We start from the raw sequence: 22,721 nt of genomic DNA, 5'->3' as shown, positions 1-22,721 counted from the left end.
TTTTAAAGTTATTTCGGTAGATAAATCTTAGAATAAATCAACTGAGATTTTTTACGAATATTTTATTTTATCTTTTAGTAGTTTATTAGAATAAGGGAATTATTTTCCCAATTAGGTTATGACTCTTTCCTCTATTTAAATTTAGTTATTCAGTTACTAAAATACATAATAGTTTTATCAAATACTTTTTTGAAAACTTTCATGGTATTAGAGCCAGGTTAAATCTCCAGTAACATCATGGTTAAAACAACCTTCACTGGAGATAAGAGATCCAGCAATCAAATGGAGGTAGAAAGTTCTATCGTTGAAACAACTAATGAGAGTGCAATGACTCAAGGGACAGAGGCGTCTCACCTCTCTTTTCAACTGACATCTCACGAGTTGAATGGCAAGAATTATCTCGAATGGTCGCATTCCGTAAAGTTAGCAATTGATGGGCGCGACAAGCTAGGTCATTTAATTAGAGAAGTCAAGAAACCAGAGATGAGCGATCCAAAAATGAGCAAGTAGAGGTCAGAAAATTCTATGATAAATGCGTGGCTTATTAATTCCATGGAAGCATCCATAGGTAAATCTTTTATTTTTCTTTCGAATGTTAAAGATGTTTGGAACACTATGAAAAACACCTATTCAGATTTAGAAAACGTTTCATATATTTTTGAGTTAAAAATAAAACTCTGGAACGCTAGACAAGGAGAAAAGGAAGTTACTTTTTATTATAACGAGATGATGTCTCTTTGGCAAGAACTGGATCAGTGTTATACTGATGAATGGGAGTGTCCCAGAGATAGTATAAAAGCCATGAAAAAAGAAGAGAATGAGCGACCTTATTTATTTCTGGCTGGTTTAAATAAATAATTTGATGAAGTGAGATCTCAGATCCTAGGGAAAAAATCACTTCCAACACTCCGTGAGATTTTTCTGAGGTTAGAAGAGAATACACAAGGAGAAAGTAATGTTAAGGCCAGGATTTGAAGCTAATGATGATAATTCTGCCCTTGTAACTGTTAAAAATAATGATGATAGTGAAAAAAGAAAAAAAACCTTGGTGTGACCACTGCAAAAAATATTAACACACTCGAGAAACGTGTTGGAAGCTCCATAAAAAATTGACGAGTGAGAAAAAAAGAGTGGCAATGGTCGTGGTACACAATCAGGGGATAGCAGAGCTTTCCAAACGACTAATGAAAATCATGAGTAGCAAAGTTCTCTTGAAGGGTCTTCATTCACTAAAGAATAATTAGAGCATCTACACAAGCTTTTTCAATCACCACAGTTTCGAATGAATTCTTTTGTTCCTAACTCATCTAATAATCTTTCATCCTCCTTTGCCCAATCATGTATTGATTTTTCTATTTTTTTCAATGTTAAGCCTTGTAAAAAAAACACGTGGATCGTTGATTCTGGAGCTAGTGATCACATGACTAGTAGTCATTTTCTTTTCTCAACTTATACACCTTGTGCATGAAATAAAAAGATCAAAGTAGTAGATGGGTCGTTCTTGACAATAGCCGAGAAAGGAACTACTAAAATTTCACCTTTCTTGGTTTTACATGATGTTTTACATGTGCTAAATCTAGCTTGTAACCTCATATCGGTCAGTAAATTATCGCAGTTCTTGAATTGTAATGTTATATTTGACTCCTCTATGTGTAAATTTTAAGACATGGTCTCGAGGAGGATGATTGACAATGCTAATGAATCTAGTGGAATTTACTTTCTTGATGACGACCATCTAAATCGATCAATAACTACTCTATATTTAAATGTCGTTTCTAGTTTTGATAAGGTTATGATTTGGCATTACAGGCTTGGACACCCTAATTTTTACTATTTAAGATAGTTGTTACCTAATCTATTTAAAAATAAAAAGTCCTTATTCATATCACTGTGAATTTTATGAATTGGCTAAACATCAGCGGTCATTCTTTCCACTTCAAAAATATAAAGCTTCCAAACCTTTTTCGTTAATTCATAGTGATGTCTGGGGACCTTCAAAAGTCTCAACTTGTCAAGGAAAATGTTGGTTTGTCACATTTATTGATGATCATACTCGTATTTGTTGGGTGTTTTTATTAAAAGATAAGTCTGAAGTTAAAAATGTGTTTCAATTTTTTTATGTTATGGTGAAAACACAATTTGGTTTAAAAATAGAAGTATATCTTTGGGGCGAAGGCTTGTTAACTTCTACATATCTTATTAATAGAATGCCCAGTAAAACTCTAAACTATAGAACTTCTTTCAGTCTTTTTAAAGATAACTTTCCTAAATCTAAATTGATCACAAAATTATCCCTCCGAGTTTTTGGGAGTAGTGTTTTTGTTCATCTTCACAACCAAGGTAAACTAGATCTTAGAGCAAAAAAATGTGTCTTTATTGGATATGCTTCTAATAAAAAGCGTTACAAATTTTATGATCCAATTGATAGGAAAATTATTGTTACTATGGATGTCACATTTTTTGAAACTCAAACTTACTTTGATTCTAATCTTCAAGGAGGGAATTATAGTAAAGAAGATTCAATAATTGCTAAAGAAAAGACTAGGAATATACAACATAGGGATTCTAATAATGGGGAAGGCAAATTTATGATCAACACAGAAATTAATGATGTTAATTTTGTGAAAAAAAAGAGTATGAAGGTGTAAAGTTTGATCATGAGAATAAAGAACAAACAAAGAAGTTATTGGTTTACTCAATAAGAAATTGAAATCAAGAAAGTGGAATTCACCAAATTCATCACTAAGAATCCAACCCACAAGATCTTGTAAAAAATCCAAGCAAAACTCATAATCCAACCAATGAATTTTCTGATCTAGATATTCCAATTGCTAAAAGAAAATGTGTTAGAAATGTTTTCAAATATCCCATGTCTAACTTTGTGTCCTATAAATCCTTGTCTTCGACATTGTAAGCTTTTGTTTCATGTCTCGATACTATGAAAATACCAAAAAAATGTAAAAGATGCTTTACAGGTTCCTGAATGGAAGGAGGCTGTTTTAGAGGAGATGGGTGCTCTTGAAAAAATAGGTACACAAGAAATGGGGGAATTACCTGTAGGGAAAAAATAGTGGGCTGTAAATGGGTGTTCAAAACCAAATTCAAACCAGATGGATCTTTAGATAGATACAATGCCTGACTGGTGGCTAAATGGTACACTCAAACATATGGGATAGACTATCTTGAAACATTTTCTCCAGTAGCCAAGTTAAATTTTGTTAGAGTTATTTTATCAATTGTTGTCAATCTTGATTGGTCTTTACAGTAGCTAGATATGAAGAATGCTTTCCTAAATGGGAAACTTGAAGATGAAGTTTACATGGATCCTCCTCTAGGTTTTGAAGAAAAATTTGGAACTCGAGTATGTAAGCTCAGGAAATCTTTGTATGGTCTAAAACAGTCTCCTCGAGCTTGGTTCGAACGATTCACTCAAGTTGTTAAAAAACAAGGTTACTTACAAGGGCAAGTTGATCACATAATGTTCTATTGACACTCACAAAGAGGTAGAATAGCAGTTATTATAGTTCATGTCGATGATATCATTCTTATAGGAGATGATGTGGATGAAATAAGGCGTCTCAAGAAGCATCTAGCATTGGGGTTTGAGATCAAAGACTTGGGTCCTTTAAAATACTTTCTTGGAATAGAATCTTCTTGATCAAAGAAGTGTCTTGTGGTCTTTTAGAAAAAAATATGAGATTGATCTTTTAAAAGAGGTTGGGATGAGTGGTTGGCGCCCAGCTGACACCAATTGATCCAAATGTAAAATTCAAAAATAAAGAAGGACGATTAGTTGATAAAGGGTAGTACCAGAGATTAGTTGGTAAGTTAATTTACTTATCACATACAAGACCAGATATACCTTTTACGATGAGCTTAGTGAGTTAATTCATGTACTCCCTCAATGGAGGAACATGAAGAAGCAGTGTTACGCATTCTGAGATACTTGAAGAGTTCACCTGGTAAGGGATTATTCTTCAAGAAATTAGAACAAAGAGGAATTGAAGCTTATATAGATGCAAACTGGGCAGACTCAATAATAGATAGAATATCTGCATAAGGATATTGTACATTTGTTTGGGGAAACCTTGTGACTTGGTGAAGCAAAAAAAAAAAGTATTGTAGTAAGAAGTAGTGTAGAGGCTGAGTTTAGGTCAATGGCTCAAGAAATTTGTGAAATGATGTGGTTAAAAAAACTATGGAAGAGCTGAGGAAACCAATAACTTCACCAATGAAGTTATACTGTAATAGCAAAGCTACTATTAGTATTGCTCACAACCCAGACTAGCATGACAGAACTAAACATGTTGAAATTGATAGACACTTTATCAAGGAAAAGATTGAAGAAGGCCAAGTGTGCAAGTCGTTTGTTCCTTCAAAACAACAGATTGCTGACATACTCACCAAAGGGCTCTCTAAGATAAGTTTTGATTTTCTTGTAAGCAAGTTGGGCATGATTTGTAACAGCCTGATTTTGACCCTAATCAGAAGAGTGGTTTTGGGACCACAAATCCGAGTTTGAAAAATATTTTAATATTATTTTATGTATTTATTATGTGTGAATTTGTTTGTGTGAAATTTTTGTGTTTTAATTTCGTCGTTTAAGTGTCCGATAAAATAAAAGGGCTTAATCGCGTAAAATGAAAATTTAGTGGTTATTTTTAAAAGGGCCGAATAGTGGTTGTTCTTTTAATATGGAGGTTTTATGTTGCAATTTGACCATTGAAATATTGAGTGGACGGTTTTGGACTTATAATATATGGTTTTATAATTAACTTATAAAAGTTAAATTAGTAAATAAAATATTATAATGTATTTATAATAAAACAAAACATAAATTAAAAGCATTATCATGTTCATCTTGCCGAAATTTGCTAAAGAAAAAGAAAAGAAAAGAGCTTTGAAGCATTCGGCCATTACTAAGCTCAATCAAGGTATGTTTTTGTTTCAGTTTTTGATAATTTTTATGTTTTTAAGATCATTGCTTCGAATACTACAAGACTCATGCTTTAATTTTTTTAATTTGATGATGATTTTATGTTTTGCCATGGATGATAGCTTGTGATTTTTGTTGTTTGTTGGTAGAAAATAAAATATATGTGTTAGATTAACATGTTTTGTCTTTGGATTTTGATGAATTTGAGTAATTTGGATTAAATTGTGAAAATAATATTTTGAGGACTAAAATGTGAAATAAATGAAATATATTGATTTTCATGAAACAAGTAAATATTCGCCAAGCATGGGTAATCTGAAATTTTGTGTATTTTGTGTTTTATGCAATAGGGACTAAATTGCAAAAGTGTAAAATGTCAAGGAAAAATGGTAATTTTCTCATTTATGTGTTTTGGATTAAATATAATGAATTTGTGATTAAATTAGTTAAATTTGAATTTATTTATATCAAGAACGAAAGAAAACAAAATTAGATCGGGAGAAATCGAAAGTTATTGAATAGTTGATTATATCATCCGACAACATCTGAGGTAAGTCTATAAGCATATAAATGTTGTTAAATTTGCAAATACATAAATGTTATTTGTTGAATTGAATTTTGTGGATATATATTTGTGTATTGGCCGAATGTGTGATAAGCCAAGAAGTTTTATTTCATGTTCAATTCGATCGAGATGCGTTGTCCGAAAGCCCCGTATGAACCCTAGGAATAGTTAGGATACATATGTCATGACATAGGATCCCAATATGTGTTTTCGTGTAAGACCACGTCTGGGACGTTGGCATCAACTTTTGTTTACGTGTAAGACCCTGTCTGGGACAGTGAAATCAATATATGATTACATGTAAGACCACGTCCGGGAAGTTGGTATTGTACGAGCCTTCTGACTATCCGCGTATCCTTTTTAATTCTGAACGGTTCAACGGCCAATGTGAAGCAAAGACAGAATGTGAAATTGAATTAAAAAGTTTAGGTATGTATTCATACTATGTTATGAAATTAAGGTAAGCTGTATACCTGAATTGAGGATTTAAAGTTATGTGAGATATGAATTATGTGTTAGCACAATTGAACTTATAAGTGATTTGGCCTATTGATGTATTTGTAATATTATAAGTGATTCGACATAATGATATAGTTGTAATATTTAAAAGTAATAATTATATATGTTTATAAGTATTTGTGCATTTAGCTATATGATAATAAATGCTAATTTATATTTAGTAACATATAAATTTGTGAGTGTGATATGAGTATATTTAATTAAGGTTTGGATTGATTTGGTTATTTGATTTAGTGTTAATGTTCATATGATTAATGTTCGCTTATGACTTACTAAACTGCGAAAGCTTACTGTGTATATATTTATTATTCGTTTTATAGATTTTGGAAGTTGGTTACGAGCTAGGGGATCGTCAGAGAAGGCTATCACACTATCGACTTCTTTCGGTATTTTGTTAAAATTTTAATTCAATCTTATGGCATGTATAGCATAGCTGAAATGCTTGATTTTGGGTTATGTAATATTGAGCCATGCGAAAATGGCTTATTTCTTTTGGTTAAGTTTAGTATCTATGCCTTTGAATATAATGGATTTATTTGATGCTTGAGTTATTTAAATTCGGTCATGGTATGATTATGTGTGACTTGTTTAATATGTTTTGTTAATGATCAATTGAATTAAGTTATGGTTTAAGCTTGTATCGAAAGTATTATGTATGACATATATGTCTGGTGTGCTTAGTATATGCTTATAGTTTAAATTAGCAAGCTTAATACCGAATATATAAATGTTTGTGATGTTTGATGTATATATAAATGATTCGGTAAATGGGTAATGATAAGCGCATTATATATTCGACTATGATGCTAAGTCGTTTAAGTTCGGTTTTATGTGTTTTTGATTTAATACTTGATGTGTCGGTTTTAGCAATTAGGCTATGGCTTGTTTGTATGTGAAGTATGGTTGCTATGTTTAGTTAATAATGTGGTAAATGTTTTGATATATATACATATGTACTTATTTAGGTTCGGTTATAGCATATAGGTGGAGTAAATTGACATGTCCGATTAATCATTGAAATTGAATATGGTTTAAGTTCATTCGGGAAGTACTAGTATGTATTTATATAAGTATGATGTATTTGGTAATAAGATATATGTAATGAATATGATTCGATTATGGTTTATTATGGATTCATTTATAATGTATAATTTGATTTATGGATAGGCTTGAAAGTGGTAAATGATGTGTAGTTATATTCGACTAGTGATGGGTAAAACAAATAGATATATCTATGATATGTTTAATTGTAGTTCGTTATTTAAATGTTGAATGATTGATTTTCTAAATGTGATAAAAAAATGTGGTAGTAAAATTCGCCTTAGTAAATGGTTCATTTTGATAAGCATGTGAGTTGGGTGTAATATTATTTGCCTATTTATGATAGAATATGTTAAATTTTATTATTGATATATTTAAATTTTTTTAAGCATGACTTGTTTATATACTTTAAGTAGTAAAGCATGATTTGGTTTTAGTTGGTTTAGTGAATTATAGGTATAAAATTTATTTGAATGTGTTTTGATTTATATGTTGCTTTATATTGTTATTAAATATAAAATGCATATGTATTGATGTGATTGAATTATGAAATAAGAAATGTAGTAAATGTTTGTCTTGATCTGTGCTATGTCTGATAATGCCTTGTAACCCTAATCCTGCGACGGACACGGGTTAGGGGTGTTACATGATTGATATATATGCACCAACTTGAGGGAGGGTGTTGAAATACGTGAAACCCCATATATTTTGGGGATATTTTTTAAAGTTATTTAGGTAGATAAATCTTAGAATAAATCAATTAAGAGTTTTTAGGAATATTTTATTTTATCTTTTAGTAGTTTATTAGAATAAAGGAATTATTTTCCCGCTTATGTCTATTTCCTCTATTTAAATTCAGTTCTTCGATTAGTAAAATACGAACAATTTTATCAAATACTATCTTGAAAACTTTCAAACTAAGTCAATCAGTTAAACTTGTTATAGGCGAAAGGTATTAATTATGTTAATTGTTAGCTAATCAATCAAGAACCCTAGACTCATGTTAATCATGACCATGGAAGTGATACACTCTTCTACTTGTTTAATTTATTTTTATTTTGTATTTCTTTTCTCATTATTTTATTCTACAATCCAATTATTTCTATTCATTTATACTATGAATTTGACGCAAGTAATATCTAGACCTATTTAGCATGTTGTTCGTATTATCAATTTAATTTAATCAAACCTCTCTTGGATACGATCTTCAGAATACTTTCAAAGTGTATTATTTTAAATAAAAAATTATATTACAATTTGACCTGTATACTTGCAGATACCGTACTTAATTTTATGTATTTAGTTTGCATTTTTTAAGCTCCGACGCACGCATGTTGAGGCACGGTCATAGGTGCTGAGCTCGAAATGAGGTTGACCTGACGAATATCCTCCTTGATCAATGACGATCACATGGGGCAGCAGGCAACATTGAGGGTGAGATCGAGGCCGCCCCTCTTGCTAAAGTTGGAGCAGTTGGCGTAAGTGTCGTACCTCCGAGGTGGCAACAATAGGATCACCCTAGTTCATCAGTCGTGGGCAGCAATGGGAGGCAAAATCTCGATGGCCTACAGTAGATTTGAAGCCTTCGATAGTTTCTCATAAGTTTATTTTAATCCCCACATATCAATAAACGTTTTCATTTTCCACAGTTACCTATACATATACATGTAAATACTCTATTGGCTTATTAAGATATTAAACAAATGACAGACAAAACTTGTGCTTGTAAATAAAAAAATTTATTTAGGCTAAATTGGAAAACTCGATAACTTGATATCTACTCAAGCTAGTTCCGTCTGTTATTTGTACATCCAAAAGCTAAACAGCCTGTGAGAAGCATCTGGTACGTCGCAAGAACCATGTTCATCAATGCACCAGCAACCAATGCTACAGGAATAGGAGCTCTCACTCCAAAATCCATATGTGTCGGGGTAGGAAGACTTACTGGCATGCCAACAGCTAAGACAAAGGGGGCCACCTATCATTACCGTATAGTTAGAGCACTATACACACCAACACCAGCCAGTGTAGCAGGATGCTGAGGCTTTGAGGGGGTGGTTTGGCTGATTTTCAAGACAAACTTTGAGCTGCAGCACTATTCGGTTAACTAGTCACTGACCCTTGGGGTTCTAAAATATCTCCATTGCAGGACTAGCCCCGGGGGTTGTCTGGAGGTGCGGTCGCCCAAGGCCCAAGGTTGAAAGGAGTCCAAAATATTATTTTCTATTTTTAAGGGGCCAAAAAGAATTTTAACTTTCAAGGGCCCAAAATTTTTTTTTACCAACTACTAAGGAAGCTAAATAAAATTTCTCCAGCTTTTAAGGAACCTAAAACCCATTTTATTATTTTGGCTAGGGCCTCAAAAATGTCGAACAACTGGCCTACTCCATTGCCGAAACTGGTGAAATCGTGGATGCTAGATCAACTTCGTTCATGGAGAAATATTTGTAGGCCACCTTGTTGAAACAAAGGCAGCAGCAACTAAGCAAAACTAAACAGCCAAGAGCATAAGCTCATAAAACATCAAAAGGAAAAGAAAATAAAACTGAAAACTTAGAACAGCAAGTAACTGAAGAAGTCATCATCTTTTCATTCAAATTTTCAAATATATGGTGTTACAAAAATAGTATGTCAGTTACTTAAACTTGTAACTGCTCCCATCAATATTAGGCAAGTTGCAATACAAAAATAATACAAATAGAAAGCTGAATAATTCAACCATTACATCCATCAATTTCAAATCCTACTAACTCTAGAAATCAAGTTACATATCAACTTGATAACTTTACAAAAGGATAAAAAATAGACAAAATGAAACAAGCAGCTCCTGTTCTATTCGAAAGCTAGTCTACTGCTGCTGGTATGCTTCATGGTTACCTGTTGCATTGCAGTCCATGCTCAACACTCCTCCTTGGACTGTAGGCAAAAAACACCAATCAAATCCCTTAGGAATTCAAACCTGATTGTGCCAAGAGGCTTTGTCAAAATGTCAGTCAATTGGTCCTGTGAGCTGTAATGTACAAAACTTACATCTCTGGATTGTACAGCCTCTCGAACAAAGTAAAACTTAAGTTTAAAATGTTTGGTTTTTCCATGAAAACTAGGGTTTTTAGAAATGGCAATTGCTGACTGGTTATCTACCATAATTTCAGTAGGCTCAAGTAGCTCTTCATTCAAATCACATAACAACTTTCTAAGCCAAATAGCTTGACTTACTGCTGCAGCTGTTGCTATGTATTCAGCTTCAGCAGTTGACTGAGCAACAATTTGTTGCTTATTTGAGCTCCAACAGAAAATTCCCGATCCAAGTGTAAAAAAGTTACCTGAGGTACTTCTCATATCATCAACCGATCCATCCCAGTCACTGTCTGAGTAGCTAGTTAATTTTAGCTCACTTTCTATCTTGAACATTACTCCAAACTTCATAGTGCCTTTGACATTCCTGAGTATCCTCTTAGCTGCCTTCAAATGTGTTTTATTGCAGCTGTGCATGAATCTAGACAATAGGCTAACTGAATGCATAAGGTCAGGTCTGGTTGCTGTCACGTAAAGCAAACAATCAATCAAACTTCTATAGTCCCTTTCATTTACCTTTTCTTCATTTCCAATGCTGCTCAGTTTCTCTCCCATAGCTAATGGTGTGCTCACTGGTTTGTTATTTTCCATATGAAATTTAGTGAGAATTTTCAAGGTAAATGCATGCTGGCTGACAAAAATGCCTTGATCAGACTGGTTTACTTCCATACCAAGGAAGTAAGTCATGATTCCCAAGTCTTTCATATCAAACATGTCTTGCATTTTCTCTTTGAACTCTTGAATCAAATCAACCCTGCTTCCAGTCACTAACAGCTCATCCACATATATTGAAACAATCAACAAAGTCTCATCTTTGGAATTCTTTACAAACAAAGTTGGCTCACTCAAACTTTTCTCAAAATTGAGCCTAGACAGGTAAGCGTCTATCCTGTCATACCAGGCTCGAGGAGCCTGTTTCAATCCATAGAGTGCCTTCTTCAGCTTATAAACCTTGTCCTCGTTTCCTTGGACTTTAAAGCCATCAGGTTGTTCAACATAAATTTATTCTTTAAAGAAACCATTCAGGAAAGCTGACTTGACATCAAGTAGATGGACCCTCCACTGCTTCTGTGCAGCCAAGGCAAACAGAAGCTTTATGGTGTCCAGCCTTGCTACTGGAGCAAATGTCTCCTCAAAATCGATGCCAAACTGTTGGCTATACCTTTTCACCACAAGCCTTGCCTTGTGCTTGTTCAGAGAGCTATCAACATTGAATTTGGCCTTGAAAACCCACTTGACACCAATGACCTTTTTCTGTTCAGGCCTATCCACCAAATCCCAAGTGTCATTTTTGTATATCATGTCAATTTCAGTCTCCATGGCCATCTTCCAGCTCTTGTTTCTTGCAGCTTCTTCATAGCTTGAAGGGTCAACAATGGCTACATTACATCTCTGGTAGATATTAGCAATGGACCTGGCCCCTCTCATAGGAGCATCATCTACATTGGCATTACTGACTTCATTTTCTGCCAATTCCAGATTGCTGTCAATTTGCTCTTCTTCAAACTGACTTGTGTTAGAGCCATCTAGACTCCAAAACCTTCCTTCATCAAATTTGACATCCCTACTTACCAAAATCTTCTTGGTTGAGGGATCAAATACCCTGTAGCCCTTATTGCAGCCACTGTAACCAACAAATATGCCTGGAACTGACCTCTTTTCAAGTTTGGTCCTTTTTTCTGCAGGTACAAGCACATAACACATGCAGCCAAATATTTTCAAGTGAGAAACAATTGGTTTAAGACCATACCATGCTTCAAAAGGGGTCTTATCCTCCACAGCATGTGTTGGCAGCCTATTGAGCAAGTATACTGAGGTGTTGACACCTTTAGCCCAAAAAATGGTTGGAAGTTTGCTTTGAAACAACAAACACCTGGCCATATTCATCACTGTTCTACTCTTCCTTTCACACACTCCATTTTGCTGAGGAGTGTACATTGTATTCAATTGATGATGAATACCAGTCTGCTCACATAGCTTCTGGAATCTTTCAGACAAGTACTCAGAACCATTGTCAGTCCTTAAGGCCTTAATGCTGCAGCCTGTTTGATTTTCTGCCAAGGCCTTGAACTTTCCAAAGACTTCAAACACTTCTAACTTCTGTTTCATAAAATAAACCCAGCAAAATCTGGTCAGATCATCTATAAATAGTATAAAATACTTACTGCCATTCAATGAAGGGGTCTTCATTGGTCCACAGACATCTGAGTGCACCAACTCAAGCCTTTCTCGAGCCCTCCATGCTTGGTTAACGGGAAAAGGCAACCTAGCCTATTTACCAAGCTGGCATACTTCACAAACAGATTTACTGGCCTCAACTTTGGTCATGTATTCAATCAAATTCATTTTGTGCAGCAAATCGAGTGACCTGAAGTTGACATGGCCAAACCTTTTATGCCAAAGATTAGTATTGTCAACTGAACTTATATGGGTTCTTTTCTCAAGCTGGCTCACATCTAACATAAAACACTTGTCTGCCATAGGTGCTGAGACAACTTCTCTGCCATTAACATCACTAATGACACAAGAATCATTCTTGAAAACTAGGGAGTAACCCTTTTTAACCAACTGACCTACACTTAGTAGGTTCTGATCTATTTCAGGCACAAAGAGAACATCAGAAATAACCTTGTTACCTGAGCCTGTGTTTATCACAACATCACTTCTGCCTTTAGCTTCAACCAAGTTCCCATTGCCTATCCTGACCTTCGAGACATAGCTCCTATCAAGGTCCTTGAACAGGCTCTCATCAGCTGTCATGTGGTGTGAGCAGCCACTGTCCACAAGCCAGCTACACTTGCTGTTGACTGCAAAACATGAGGCAGTGAATACATGCTCCTCCTGAGCTAGAAGATTCTCAACAGTCTTGGCTTGTATTGGCTGAGCTTGTTCCTTTTCTTCATTTCTACAAATCTTCTCATGGTGGCCAAGTTGCTTACAACTTTTGCACTGGATATCTGGTCTGTTCCAGCAGTATTTCTCCAAGTGATTAGTTTTCTTGCAGTGAATGCATGGTGGAAACCTCCTTCTGCCTGCATCTTTCTTTGCTTTGTCCTTCCATTCAAACCAAGGCTTCTTAGCTTTCTGACTTGAGTTAGAGCCTTCTTTAGCCTTTGCTTGAAATGCACCCTCAGGATTCTCCTCCTGTCTGCTAGCCCTCTTCTGCTCAAGTGCATAGAGAGAGTTTACCAACTCAGGCAAGGAGATGGTTGTGAGATCCCTCGAGTCCTCCAGTGAGGAGATTTTTTATTCAAATCTCTCAGGAAGAGTGGTAATTACCTTCTCAACAACCCTGCTATCACTAAAATCCTCTCCTAGGAGTCTGATGTTATTGACAGTAGCCATGATTCTATCAGAATACTGCTTGATAGTTTCTGACTCCTTCATTTTAAGATTTTCAAATTCCATTCTAAGGTTGATGACTTGTTGCTGCCTAGTCTTGTCTGATCCCATGAACTCTTCTTTCAGCCTATCCCATTCTTACTTAGGAGAGTCATAGGCCATGATGCAAGTAAAGATCACATCAGACACACCATTCTGTAGGCAGGCCATGGCTTTGTGCTTCTTGGCTCGCTCTTCACCATGCTGCCTGATCTGAGCAATTGTTGGATTTACTCTTAATGGTGGTGGCTCAACATTATTATCAACTGCACTACACAGGTCAAGTGCTTGGAGATAAGTTTTCATTTTAACTACCCAAATGTGGTAGTTATCTCTAGCAAAAACTGGTGGTGGAGGAGGTGCAAAGCTCATGTTGCTGAAATTGGTTTGACAAACACGATTTTGAGTTTTTTTTTGAAAGAAAAAACTTAAACAATAGAGGTCCTCAAAGACAAGAGGCTCTGATACCATTTGTTGAAACAAAGGCAGAAGCAACTAAGCAAAACTAAACAGCCAAGAGCATAAGCTCATAAAACATCAAAAGCAAAAGAAAATCAAACTGAAAACTTAGAACAGCAAGTAACCGAAGAAGTCATCATCTTTTCATTCAAATTTTCAAATATATGGTGTTACAAAAATAGTATGTCAGTTACTTAAACTTGTAACTGCTCCCATCAATATTACGCATGTTGCAATACAAAAATAATACAAATAGAAAGCTGAATAATTCAGCCATTACATCCATCAATTTCAAATCCTACTAACTCTAGAAATCAAGTTACATATCAACTTGATAACTTTACAAAAGGATCAAATATATACAAAATGAAACAAGTAGCTCATGTTCTGTTCGAAAGCTGGTCTGCTGCTGGTATGCTTCATGGTTACCTGTTGCATTGCAGTCCATGCTCAACACACCTAGAACGTGACTTGCAATACATCATGCAGTAGTCTTTGGAAGAAAATTACTTGCTGAAGGTACTTGAAAACCTGCACCAAAATCAATATACAACAACATGAGAACTGAAAGATTCAAAATTATACTATCTGTGAGAGGGGAAAATAGATGAGATATATACTAACCTTGTAATGGGCCCTAACCAATTCTTCAATAGTAGATGGGATTTCGTTTGATCTGTCACTACAACAGCCAACCTTTTGAGATGAGATAAAAAGTAAACCAGCTATGGGACCTGCTGTTCTTGATAAATGGCATTGGCATGCCTTCAACAGCTTCTCTCATTCTCTAACACTAAACAATTGCTTGAAAATCTTCTCCACCCCTCCTACTTGAAGAATTCTTGCCCCTAAACTCAACTTTCCCTTTACAGTTTCACTGATCTTTGGCCCCACCCTCACCGCAGTTCCAAAAATTACTTCAGTTTTCACATACATACATGCATATATATATATTTAGAATTTTAGACTGGTCGATTTCATACCATGTTCTCGAACTCCATGTCCGAAAGTATCAACATTCTTCCCAATATTGTTTATCCTTTTAAGTACAAAGTTTCTTTTGCTTGTAATTTCCAAAGCATTGTCATTAATACTAAAAATACATCTTCATTATTAATTTCTAGACACATAACAGATTTAAATGTAGCCACTTATCTTTCCTAAATGTGTTAGACACTTCAACAAATTATGGAATCCGATACTGACTAGCAGAATCCAGTAAGTATCGTCTCGGCGTTCGCTTGACTCCATACATTATTGTTTTGAGTGGAACAACAATGACTTGTCCAAGTATCTGGTTCTTCATTTTTTTGTGGATGAAATAGAAATATGATCAAGGAAGAGATGTTGTTTTTGGTGATGATTGATGGTTGATGAATAAATCTTTGGAATTGGGAAATGGTATTTGAATTGATATAGATATGGTGGCTGAATCTAACTTTTTTGTATGTATGACTCACCTATTGCTTATCAAAAAAGGATAAAGGTAGAGAGCATAAACTTGTAAAATATAACATTTAAAGAAAAGATGTCTTCTTTTGTGATATCCACCAACATGTTCAGCAAATAATGTTGATTAGTTGAGACAACCTTTTAAAATGAGAAAAAAATCCTAATAGACATCATGGACTACCCTTTTTTCTCATGTTCTGAATGGAAGAAAATGTTGATTTGAAGCTTTCAAATGTGGCATTGTAGCTTTTTGATTTTTGCTACTGCTTCAATACTAGAATAAGAAAGGAAACGAATCACCTAAATGACCAAACAAATTGCATGGTGAAAAGATATGATAATATGCAGTCAGCCGTGTGAGATCAACTTTCATATCCACTTATCACTTTCTTTTCTAAAACAGGTTATACAGAGCCCAACGAAGTAGGTCTCTCCAATGTTCTTAGGAAATTCTTTCAAGTTTAATTTCAATCTAAATGAGTAAATTTTTGCGTTCTATGTCACTTTACAATAAAAGGGATTTTGTTTTTTCAACAAAAAGAAATGCAATTTGGGGATAGAGAAAAGGAAAACAAATGCCAAGATTCAAGTTTAAAACTTTTTTAATACATTTTAAGATTGATTTTAAGAACAAAATAGACTAAACCTAAGGTTTACTTTGGAGTTTAATGCCTAATAGCAATTCATTTTCTTTGCCTTCTTCATGCCCTTTTTTCCCTCCATCAATCAAAACATCATACAGAAATGATAGGAAAACTTAAGGAACTTCTGAATATGACCAAGAGTGTCCATTTATGACCAGAAGAAACCTTTTTTGAAAAGGTAATGAATATATCATAATTGGTCAAAGAAAAGAGGCAACCTAACCTAGCAACTGTTAATGTGTTTTTTTTTCAACACTCTTTTTATAATGCCCCGAAAATTGAAGTTTTTGATTTGTTGGATTTTTCATTAATTAAGTGTTTGTCTCAGTGGTTAAAAGTTTGAGTGTGTGTTTGGGGTCTGGTCTTTACGTTTCGGAGTGAGAAATGTGGGAAAATTTTGCTATATTTTTTTGTTGCACTGTTTAAGAGGTCAGTTAGTGGTTGGTTTTAAATTACATTGGTCTCTGAGTAATCTGATAGGAATTAAGTAGTAGGATTGGTTTTTTATTTTATTTTGTTTTAAATAATTTAGTTTCTAGAACAAGGAATCTCAACAAATTCCTAACTTCCCTTTTCAGTTTTGCACGTTGCCAATTGCCTTCTATTTTCTTTTTTTATTCTTCTTCTTTCATTTGGTTTTCTACACAAATTACTTTACGTGGAACAAGTACTTTATTTTCTACAATTTCTTTTCTTTCTAAATCAATTGCAAATATTTTCAAACAATTTTGGTGGGGATGTGTGGTCAATTTCTAACCAGTCTGTTCTTCAGTAAGTGATATATTTCTCCTTGGTTTGCTTTATTTTTTTTTGTTTAGTTTAATTGAGTATGGTGTGTCGTGTTAATCATTAAGTGCTTTTAGGAGAAGTTCATGAAGTGTTTGATCATTTGACAAGTTAAGTTCTGTGGTGTTCGGTTGTTCATTTGGAGGTAAGTCGTTAAACGTTAGATTTGGGTTATTTTGTTGTGCATTTTTAAGTTTAGATCCGGCAAGGGAATGTATTAATTGACTTTTGCTATGCCAAATTAGGTTTTTAATTACTCGACTTTTGTAATTACGAAAAAATTGAATCAGGTGTGTAACGAGAAAGCTGAAAAACAGTGAACGACAAAAGCTGAAATTGGGCCCTGTCAATGCCACTAGGTCACACGACCGTGTGACAAACCGTGTGTGACACAGGATTTAGGCTATTTTGGGTCATGTGGACTACACGGGCGTGTGGGCCTAAAATTTAAGATTTTTTCCTAAGATCGTACATGTCGTCCTGCTCGACTTTGGACCGTCCGTAAGGTCGGTATGTGATCAAATATACTATAAAACATGAAATTTGGTCACATGTTAGTATAAAATCTGATTTCTGCAAGTGTATTTGAGCTGTCATATGATAATTTAAGCTGAGAGTAATATTATATACGCATATGATTTGTGTCTGAAATGTTATGCATGATTTCTGCTCTGATTATATCTGATTCTAGGGCGGGATATATTATGTGGAGGAAGTGTTTTTGTGAGAGGCGATATCTCACCCATTATACTGACAGCATAGCTACAAATATTTTGAAAAGTGTCATACCGACACTAAATGGTGTGTAGGGCTGGATAGGTATTACCCTATATGGTGTGTAGAGATGGTCAGAGATGGTGTGTAGCGGATGGGGCAGGATTGTAAATTTGTATATGATTCTGATTTTATATAAGATATAAGTTTGTATCTGCTCCACTATGTAATAAATCTGAAACTAAATCTGTAATTATGTTTTCTTTCAAGTTACACACTAGGTTATAAAAACTCACTTCTTGTTTGTCTGTCACTTTCAGGTAACCTTCAAACTTAGGCGGGTCGGTAAGACGAGAGCTCGATTATGACTATAATTTCATAAATTTAATTTATTAAACTTGGTTTTGAGATTTTTGTAAATTTTGGACTGTCTGGACATTTTTTGATGGTCTTGGGTTTTGGACTTTAATTTCGTTTTTCGTAAAATACCACTTACACGTTTTATCGATAAGGTTCATTTTACTGCAAAACAATGGGTTTCAAATCAACAAACTGTTATTTCCAAAATTTAACGTTTTAAGAATTTCATTGCAAGGTTATACATTTTTGGAAAACATAAACAAACAACGTTTTCACTAAAATAGTTAAGATATGTCTCTAATAAATCGGGTTTTTAAGTAATATGAGTTTACGACATTTTCTTTCTAAACATACAAATTCTATATTTTTAGACGATATATGGTGACACCTCTAAATTTGGCCATAAAGTCTAGACCGGGTATGGTTGTTCCATTTAGTAGTATCAGAGCTTGATTCCAAAACTCAGGCTTTGAATTTTTGGTTTCAAAATTGTATTTGTAAAAAAAATTTGCTTTTCCGAGTAAAAGTTTATTCTATATGAATCAAAAAATTAAGTTTGTGAAATATCGAGTCTCCGGCGTCAATCCGGTAAGTACCTCTGGCTTAAAAACATTTTAGTTTAGAAAACTCTGAAATGACTAAAACTGTATTGAGATAGTTAGAGACTAAAGCATTGCCGAAACTTTTGAAATTTCTCTTGATAACTTTTGAGCATAAATTATCTGTCAATAAATATTGGAACTGATACATAAAAATCATAATGTAGATAATCTATAAAAATGATGAGCACTTGTGGATCACATGGACGCAGTACCCGTGGGTGCGATGGGCATTGTCGAGGGGCTCAAGCTGAGTCATCCTCGATGGGTAGTATGCCCAATCTGGATACGAGTGAGACACAGGCTACACTTACTGCTGAGACCGGGTCTCAAAGTCACTTAGTTGGGGACGACTCATTGTCCCAAGCCATGCTTAAAGTGTTAGAGAGGGTCGTTAAGCCTTATCCTGGTTCTGAGATCCACGGATCGGTAACTAAACGACTCTGGTCCAACGGCACTGAGTTGCTTAGGGGCATCACTGTAGTCACCCCGACTATGGCTGAGTATTGGTTAGAGGCTACAGAGAGAATTATGAATAACATCAACTGCACCCCTGAGCAGAAACTGAAGGGTGCAGTATCTCTACTTCGCGATGAGGCATATTAGTGGTGGTTAACGGTTGAGGAGGGTACTCAATCTAATCAGATTACTTGGGATCAGTTTAAGAGCACCTTCCAGAGTAAGTATGTAGAGGCAAGTTATGTGGATACTCGTAGACACGAGTTTATGAACCTTACCTAGGGGGACAGGATTGTGGCTAAATTTTTGAGATTGAGTTGTTATACTCATAGGATGGTGTCAGCTGGGTATGAGAAGTGTATTCGCTTCGATGAAGGATTAAGGCATAATCTAAGGGTTTTGATCACTCCACAGAGGGAGCGAGAATTTGCCTTCTTGGTGGACAAGGCGAAGATTAATGTGGAGGTTAAGCGCGTTGAGCACGAAAATAGGGAGCGTGAGAGGGGTAAGAATAAAGGGATTCAGATCTCTCTAGTTTTGCTTAGAGGCTTAAGAAACGAGCCAGATCTAATAGGCCTTCAAGGACTGGGGTTTCAATTTCCCCTACTGTGGCTCAGCCATGTAAGGACTGTGGTAGACGTCATTCGGGCGAATGTTGGAAGAGGTTAAGAGCATCTCTGTGATGTGGGTCGGTGGAACATCGTATCACGGATTGCCCACAGTTTTATAATTAGATGCAAGCTCTAGCTCCGAGATTTTTTCAGTCTTAGTGGGCAGTTCAGCAGCCGCCTAAGGGTCATGGCCTGACCAAGGGTGGTAATGGTATGGGAAAAGGTTAGAGAGCATTGGGCAGAGGTGCTAATCAGACTGAGACGAGGTAACCTGTGTTAGTTTATACTGCTAGACGTCGTGAGGACAAAGATGCCCCTTATTTTGGATTGATAGATATAGGGTCAACACATTCCTATGTAGCTAGCTATGTTTCTGTAAACTTAGGGGTTTCTGTTGAGAGCACTTCTGGAGAGATTATTGTACTTATTTTGTTAGGTCAATCAGTTCGAGTTAATAGATTGTATAGAAACATACCGTTAGATATTCAAGGGGTTGTGTTTTCGGGTAATTTGATAGATCTACAATTTGAGGAATTCGATCTAATTTTGGGAATGGACTAGCTCATGAAGCAACAGGTCAGTTTGGATTGTGCTACTCAAAGGGCGGTTTTGATATCAGAGAATGATATAGAAGTAGTTATGATCGATGAACGCCGGGATTACTTATCCAATGTGACCTCCGCTCTTACGACTGAGAAGCTGGTTCGTAAAGGGTGTGAAGTATATCTGGCTTTTGTGAATGACTCAACTTCTATGGGTTAGTTTGTTGGGGACATTAGAATAGTTAATGAGCTTTTAGATATTTTTCTCGAGGAGTTATCAGGTTTGCCTTTGAATCGAGAGGTCGAGTTTGGCATCGAGCTGTTACTAGGTACAGCTCCTGTGTCTATTGGTCCTTACCATATGGCACCGAAGGAGCTTATGGAGTTAAACTCCCAGCTTCAGGAACTCTTTGATAGAGGGTCTATCCGTCCCAATGTCTCCTTGAGAGGCACTAGTTTTATTTATAAATAAGAAGGAAAGTGCTATGAGGATGTGTATCGACTACCGACAATTGAATAAGTTAATGGTAAAGGATAAGTACCCACTTCCGAGGATCGACAATTTGTTTGATTAGTTTCGCGGGGCTCCTATTTTTTTTCAGGATAGATCTCCGTCCTGGGTACCATCAGCTTAAGGTTAAGCAGGCTGATGTTCATAAAACTGCTTTTAGGACTCGTTATAGGCACTACGAGTTCCTAGCTATGCCTTTTGGTTTGATGAATGCTTCGACTGCATTCATGGATCTTATAAACTGGGTTTTTCAATCGTACTTTGATTAGTTCACTGTGGTCTTTATCGACGACATTTTCGGTATACTCTAATATCGAAGATGATCATGATGAGCATCTTAGAGTAGCTTTTCAGATACTCCGAGAGAAACAACTCTACGCTAAGTTGAGCAAATGTGAATTTTGGTTGAGGGAGGTAACTTTTCTAGGGCATGTGGTTTCTGCGGAGGGGATTTGAGTTGATCCTAGGAAAATTAAGGTTGTGCTTGAATGGAAACAACATAGGAATGTTTTTGAGATTCGCAGTTTTCTTGGGCTTACAGGTTATTATTAGAGATTTGTCGAAGGGTTCACTTTAATTACAGTTCATCTGCCTGACTTGTTGCGTAAGAACGCCCCATTTGTCTTGATTGATGAGCAGTAATTGAGCTTTGAGAAGCTCAAATTTGTCTTGACTCAGGCCCCTGTTCTGATTCAACCTGAATCCAGTGAGGAATTTGTGGCATACAATGATGCATCACATGTCGATTTTGGTTGTGTTCTGATGCAAGATGGTAAGATAGTGGTTTATGCGTCTCTGCAGATTAAGTCATACGAGGGCAACTATCCTACACATGATCTTAAGTTAGCTGCAGTTGTCTTAGCCTTAAAGATTTGGAGGCACTATCTGTATTGTGAAATGTGTATAATTTACACCAATCATAAGAGCCTTAAGTATCTCCTTACCCAAAAGGATTTGAACCTTAAGGAACGTAGATGGACTGAGCTATTTAAGGATTACGACTGCACTATTGAGTATCATCTCGGTAAGGCCAACTTGGTGGCCGATGCTCTTAGTCGTAGGGTAATAACTTATTTGATGGCGATCTCTGCTCGCCTAAGCCTGTTTGATGAAAGGAGTCTATTAGCTGAGTTGCAAGTTAAGCTTACTTGGATTGACCAGATAAGGGACAAAAAGTTGGGGATGGTTCTGCGGTTCCATCAGGTAGAGGATGGTGGTACGTTTAATTTTGAGTTGAATAGTAATGGGTTCTATGTTTTCGAAGACGGGTTTGTGTACCTAATGATTCTGATTTGAGGCAGTCCATTCTGAGAGAAGTGCATAGTAGCCTTTATGCTATGCATCCCGGTGGAAATAAGATGTATCGAGATCTTCGTGAATTATACTAGTGGCCTGGTTTGAAACGAGAGGTGATAGATTTTGTTTCTCGGTGTTTGATGTGCCAGAAAGTTAAAGTTGAGCACTAATTGCCTTCGGGTTTACTTTAACCTGTTAAGATTTTCCTTATGGAAATGGGAACCTGTAACTATGGACTTCGTTAGTGGGTTACCCTTAACACCTACTAAGAAGGATCTCATGTGGGTCATCTTAGGTCGGTTGACCAAGTCTGCCCACTTCATTCCTGTTAGGACATATTACCCTATTCAGAAGTTGGCCAAGTTATATGTTTCAGAGATCGTGAGACTTCATGAGGTTCTGGTCTCGATTATTTTTGAATAGAGATCTTTGCTTCACTTTTTGATTTTAGAGGAAACTTTATGAGGCTCTGGGTTCGAGGTTAGACTTCAGTGCTGCGTTTCATCCTCAGACAGATGGTCAATCTGAGAGGGTGATTCAGATACTGGAAGATATACTTTGGAGTTTTGTGATTGATTTTCGAGGTAGTTTGGAGGATTTTCTGTCGTTAGCTGAGTTCGCCTATAATAACAACTTCCAATTCAGTATTTAGATGGCACCTTACTAGGCTCTTTATGGTCGTAAGTGTCGTACTCCGTTGTGTTGAACTGAGTTGGGTGAGCGACGAGTTTTTGGTCTTGAGTTAGTTTTTGGGACTAAGGATAAAGTTAG

The 22,721-nt window shown here is 35.7% G+C and overlaps 1 pseudogene; it reads right to left on the bottom strand.

The window, feature by feature from the left end:
* Positions 1–13,616: 13,616 nt before the first annotated feature.
* On the bottom strand, positions 13,617–15,282 carry LOC128036112 (uncharacterized; annotated as a pseudogene).
* Between the last annotated feature and the right edge of the window lie 7,439 nt (positions 15,283–22,721).

The sequence above is a fragment of the Gossypium raimondii genome, chromosome 13, assembly GCF_025698545.1.
Source record: "Gossypium raimondii isolate GPD5lz chromosome 13, ASM2569854v1, whole genome shotgun sequence".
NCBI lineage: Eukaryota > Viridiplantae > Streptophyta > Magnoliopsida > Malvales > Malvaceae > Gossypium > Gossypium raimondii.
This window is presented reverse-complemented; position numbering and strand designations above follow the sequence as displayed.